This window comes from Manis javanica, chromosome 3 (genome assembly GCF_040802235.1).
Source record: "Manis javanica isolate MJ-LG chromosome 3, MJ_LKY, whole genome shotgun sequence".
NCBI classification, from domain to species: domain Eukaryota; kingdom Metazoa; phylum Chordata; class Mammalia; order Pholidota; family Manidae; genus Manis; species Manis javanica.
The window spans coordinates 41,723,395-41,729,394 of record NC_133158.1 but is presented as its reverse complement, the minus strand read 5'-3'; positions in this window follow the sequence as shown (position 1 = coordinate 41,729,394).

Here is a 6,000-nt window from a genome sequence, read left to right as displayed (position 1 = left end):
GGTGGGCGTCTGAGCAGGGAATGAGGGCAGGCAACGGTCGGGCCCCGTCCCTGGAACCCCCGGCCCAGACCAGGGCTTAACCCCAGCTCCACCATGGGAAGGTGGGTGCCCTGGGCTGCAGCCAGGTCTCAGGAGGGTCCCCGCTGGTGAGATGGGGACATTATCTTACCTACCTCTCGGGTGTTGCTGGGATTAGATGCAAGAAGGTGTGAGGTGCATGTGAGGACCGAGTGTGGAGTTCAGCTGCAAGGTTCTGGAAGGCCATGCTTCCCTCTGGGCCTTGGCTTGCTAGTCTGTAAAATGGGGCTGAATGGGTTGTTTCCTGAAGTCCTGTCTAAAACCCTAGTTCTGTGATCCCCCTGTCATGGTCAGAGGGAAGCGGCAAAATCTCACTCCCCATGTTTAAGAGGAAGGTGGGCGTCCACCTCTCTGTGGCCCTAAGCACAGCCTTCAAGGGCAAAGAGGCCTGGAAGGGTCCCACTGGCCCGTAGCTGCCGCACTCTTCTGATGTGGTGACACGTGGTCCATTACTAGGGGCCCCTGGGAGAAGCTGTTAACCTGGGCTCAACAAAAGAAACTGGATTTGTGTTTCCATTTAAGCATGTGCAATCCATCAGACCATGTGGTCAAATCCTTAAGAAGGCTTAAGGTGTCACCTGAGCCCTGGGCCACCTTAATTTCTGGCAGAGTAAAGGTGGTCATCACAAATAAGCACCCACCCACCCACCTGCATACGCCACTCACATGCAAGACACACACGCAGTAACACACACATGTGCACACACGTACACACCCATCCACATGCACAAACATGTACTTGAGTGCACGCGCACGGCTCTCCATAGTGAGCTCTATGTCTCCATTCTTTGCAATTTTATTGTCATTAATGACTTTATGTGTGGGTAATAGACTCTCATGTTTTAAAATTCAAAATGAGCATTCCCAGGGGCTCTGTGCCGGCCTCTGCTGCCCTTCCCAAGGGCAGTCGCACCACCGGGGTCCCGTGGGTCCCCTGGGTAGTCCCCTGCAGCTACCCGCAGCTTCGTGTTTCCTTTGCTTCAGCACAGATGACCACACACAGTACATGTTTTCTACCTTATTTCTTGTAATAACTTGGAGATATTTCCATATCACAACATACAAAATTTCCTCATTTAAAAAATTTTTGTAAAATATATATAACACAAAGTTTACCATTTTAACCAATTTCAGGTGTACAGTTCAGTGGTGTTAGGTACATGCACATTGCTGTGCTGCCTCACCACCTCCTCCAGCACTTTGTCATCTTCCCCAAATGACACTGCGTCCCCATGAAACGCTGACTCCCCTCCAAGCCCCCCACCCCCCATCTGACCTTCTGTCTCCGTGAGTTTGCTCCTCATGCAGGGGGACACACACAGTACCAGGCCTTTGTGGGGGTGTCCGGCTCACTTCACTCGGTGTCACCACCTCAAGGTCCATCACACTGTAGCGTGTGTCAGTGTGGGGAAGTTGGGGTTCCTATGGCCAGGATCCTCACTGAACTTAAACCACCTGATGATGTAAGTGGCCTGTTGCTCAGCTGCCACTTCCACACCTTTAGGCAATAAGCTATTATTGCACTATATAGAGAGCTCGGCCCAGTGCTCTGCATGGAGGCAGAGACGCTAGTGCTCGACCTACCACTGGAGAACAGCTGCGTAATAAACCCTTTCACCCCAAAGAACATTTTGCTCAATTTCTTTGGTCACCTTGAATCCATAGCGAACTTGCCCGGTGCTGAAACCCATTGGCAAGATAGTTAGAACATCCTTTTTTTGAGTCTGAGTAAAAGTCCACTGTTCATACTCCACTGAAGCATGTATATTTCACATTTAAAAAAAATCCATTCATCCACTGAAGGATGCTTGGGCCTTTCCACCTCCTGGCTATCGTGACTGTGTTGTTATGAACTTGGGCGTGCACGTCCCCTTGTTTGCTAGGCTGCTGCACAACAGCCAAGGAGCTGGATTCAGAGCACTTGCCCTTTACACGCACCTTTAGCGAGCGTCTGCTTTTTGCCATCATGAGCACGGCTGTACCAAGTGACTGAGTGCATAGGCTGCTCCATACGTGTGGGGCCATGTGCTTGTAGGATACATTTCTACAGGTGCAATTGGGGCTACAAAGGAAGGTGCTTTGGCAACCCTGTGTCTTTAAATCACTTCTGCCTGGTGGCTGTTGGGAGCTGGTTTCAGATGCTGAGTGGGTTGCGGGTGTATCTACCAGCAACAGTCAGGACAGGTTTGTGAATTGCAGAATTTGCCGCACCTGCTACATCTGTGACGACCAGTCACTCCGCCCTGGAAGCAGAATCCCGGCTTGCCGCGGCGGTGGACGCTAGTGGGCGCTATCCTCCCGCTTTCAGAGAGAAGGCTCAGTCCATCTCTCTGCTTCTGCCTCCCTTTGGGTAATAAAGACTCGTGAATGCAAAAAAACAGGTGCCTTCTCAAGAGATGCACCACAGGATTTGTTTCTAGATTTCCCTTTCTAGAGCCTCAGCCCAACGCCGGCTCCCCAGCCTCGGGCTCTCCCCGGGGTCAGGTCATTGGCCCCGACAGAAATGGGAACAAGGGCTGCAATTTGTAAGTTCTTTTAAACAGATAACGGCGTATTTGTTTATTTGTCTAGCCGACTTGCCCTGGCCTTAAGTTCACGGTGGCCCTGCTGCTGGGCTTACATCACTTCCTTCTCGCCACTGGCCAGGTCGATGCTTGGGGCTGCCACCCCACCTGGCTGCAGGGGTGCAGGGCTGAGCTGCGGGGTGGGGATGTCTGCCGTGGGTCACAGCCTTGCAGGGAGGCGGAGGAGGGGGCCAGGTCTCCCCTGGGGCTATCAGTAGTGGTCAGTGACTGGGTTTTCACCATCTGTCCAGCCTCCCCCTCCTTCCACCTACCCACACAACGTGGGGGCCACCATCCCATCCTGGCTGTCCAGGCTGCTCTAAAAAACAAGGTTTGGAGTGTTTGCAGGAGCCCAGAAGGGGCTGCCAGCTGGACAGATGCTGGGGCAGAGGTGTGCTTCTCCTCTCCCCTTCTCCAGGAGCCCCTGACGGTCTGCATGAGCCGGAGCCCCAATCTCTGCCGCTGGAACCGGCCGTCTTCACGCAGGTGTGCGTTAGTGATGATGTCCCTGCCCCTGCCTGCCTCTCCCGGAGACGGGGTTGCTCCGTCAAATGTGTCAAATGGGCCTGCCTGCTGGTGGCCCTGTCCCGGTCACCCTGGTCCTGGTAGAGTGCTGGCATCAGCCCAAGCCCCACAGGTGGGCTGCCCTGCCAGCAACCTGGCTGCAGCACTGTCTGCGCCCACGGGGCCACTCCCTGTGTGACTCAGACCTTCCTGTTTTGGGAAAGCCACCCCAGGGGCTCCGTCAGTGCCGGGGCCAGGGGCTGTGCCATGCTCGTGGGGGTCTGCTGGGGCAGGGCTGCGGTGCGCGGGTCTTGATGCCTAACCTATGTGGTGATGTGCCTCAGCAAGGCTGGGGGCTAGCTCACTGTGCTCAGAGCCTACAGAGGAGCAGGACCCGTTTAGAACTGGGGACAGTGAGTTCGTGGGACTTTGGAGATGGCCATCTAGACCCTTGTTTCATGGGGGAGGAAACAGACATGGAGATGGAGCCTGCTCATATGGCCCAGTCGTGACTTCGCGTCATGACGTCACTGTGCCTCACCATGCGGGACCCACCTCTCCAGGCAACCACTCCCAGGTGTTGGGAGGACAGAGTTGATGCTGCCCCAGAAGGGGGAGCAGAGGACTTGTGGGGGTCCTGGGGCTGTGGTAACAACGCGCCACAGACTAGGAGGCCTCAACCACAGTCATTCACTGTCCCACAGTCTGGAGGCCCCAAGTCCTCCGTGAGGGCATCGGTGGGCTCTGCTGCCCCCGAAGGCCCCAGGGAGCAGCCTCCTTGCGCCGCCAGCTCCTGGCAATTGATGCAAGTCCTTGGCTCACAGCAGCATCGTCTGGCCTCTGTCTCCACCGTTGTGTGGTGCCCTCTGTGGGTCTCCTGACCAAATTTCTCCCTTTTTATAAGGATATAAGGACACCGGTCTTTAGATTAGGGGCCACCCTAATCCCAGTCTGACCTCATCTCAACATGATCACATCTGCAAACACCTGATTTCCAAATAAAGTCACACTCCTGAGTTCTGGAGGTTAGGATGTGAACATAGCTTTCTGGAGACCCGATTCAGCTCACTACAGGGCCTCCGTGAACTGTCAGGTGTGTATGAGCTGGCGGTGTAGACAGTGGCTCTAGAGGACTGCCTTGCCTGGGGACACAGATGGTAACTGGAAATTTCAGCTGGTCATTTCTCAGACCCCTCTGTGGGCACTCAGGAGGGTTTGGAGGAGCCTGTGGGCATTTGTGTGGACATGAACAGTAAGGGGGTTGTCGCTGCTGCTGGCCTGGTGGCTCCCTTGTGCTGGCACTGTCCACCCAGGCAGGGGTGGCACAGGGAATAACTTGCTCTGGAATGGTGGACTAAGGGCTCCCAAGTTGCAAAGATGAAGGTGTGTGGGCTTCCTGGGAGCCCCTGGCTAGAGGACAGGTGCTGGTGGCCCTGGACAATGGCTACCCAGGGCAGGTGGACACAAATGGAAGTGCTGCTCTTAGATTGTCAGCCAAGTGACCGCCTGCCAGCGCTTGTCTGATGAGAACTTCTTCTTCCTTCATGTCCGGGGGTTCATGGGAAGGCACAGGTGAGCGTGGTCTCAGAAGGGAATTGAAAAGTCAGTCATTCCCCAACACATAGAATTACTGAGTGAGGCACTCAGGGGAATGTCTCTGCTCAGACTCAGCCACTCATTCCTGTGGGCCCACTTGCTCTGCAGGCCGCCTGCAGCAGGGAAGACCACCCCCCGACCCACAGTCAGCCCTGTGGTCCCTCCGTCTTGGTGGCCAGCCCTAGGTTTTTGAAAGAGGCTTACGGGGAGAAAATGCTGGGTTTGTTCACATAGCACTAAACTATGTTCTAGGCCAGGTCGAAGACAAGCGCTGGCCACCTGTCCTGGCCAGGATCAGTCCTGGGGGAGCAGCCAAAGCAGAATGAATGACCAACGGGTTGCGTATTTTTTCTTCTAATAGGGGAGCATCTTGGGTAAGCCCCCAAAAAGCGTTAGAGATAACCTTGTCTATTTTGACAGGTGAAGGACCCCTCGCTAGATTTGGAGAAACCCACTTGTATGATTCCCAAAGGAGCAGGACACAGCAATCACTGGACTTGCTCATTTCACGTCTGTGGTCATGAGTTTATAGGGTGGGTGAGGAGGGAGTTTTATTTCTCGTCTCAATGGAGATTTGATTATTTGATTCAGCAATTTCACTTCTGGGAATTTGGCAGGAATACTCGCACAGCCCGTGTGTGCAGCGGTAGTTTCCAGGGTGGTACTTACAGCAAGCAATGTGGGAGGCCTCCTGTGTGCAGCTCACAGGCACGGGTGGAGTGGAGTCTCCACTGGCTCTTGGAAAAAGCCTGGTGCACCCAAGGGCCAGGAGGTAAAGAAGCCAGTTGCAAAATGTTCTGTGCAGTGTGGTCTCATCTGTGTGAGGCCAGAAGTCACTCCCACAAAGGCACCCGGCACCATCGGCACATTCAGTCATCCTCAGAATGTCCACATTCCCTTCATCTACCCCATTTTCTTACTTCCCCTGTCTCTGCCCCAACTATTTAAAACCCAATCTGGACGTCATGCCAGCTCACTCCCTACCTGCTTCAAGATACTCTTCTAAGTACAGAAAATTTCTTACAGAGCCATTATTACATTGTTGCCACACCTGACAAAATTAGCAATAACTTTTAAATTAAAGGTTACAGCCTGTCTCCCCAAATTTCCCCAATTGCCTCAAAAGTATCTTTTTACAGTGAGCTTACTTAAACCAGGATCCACACCTGGGATTTGGTTGCCATGTTTTGCAAATTTTGCACATAGGGCTAGAGAGGGGTCTGAATTAACAGTGTGTTGTTTACAGCTGTATTGGTGT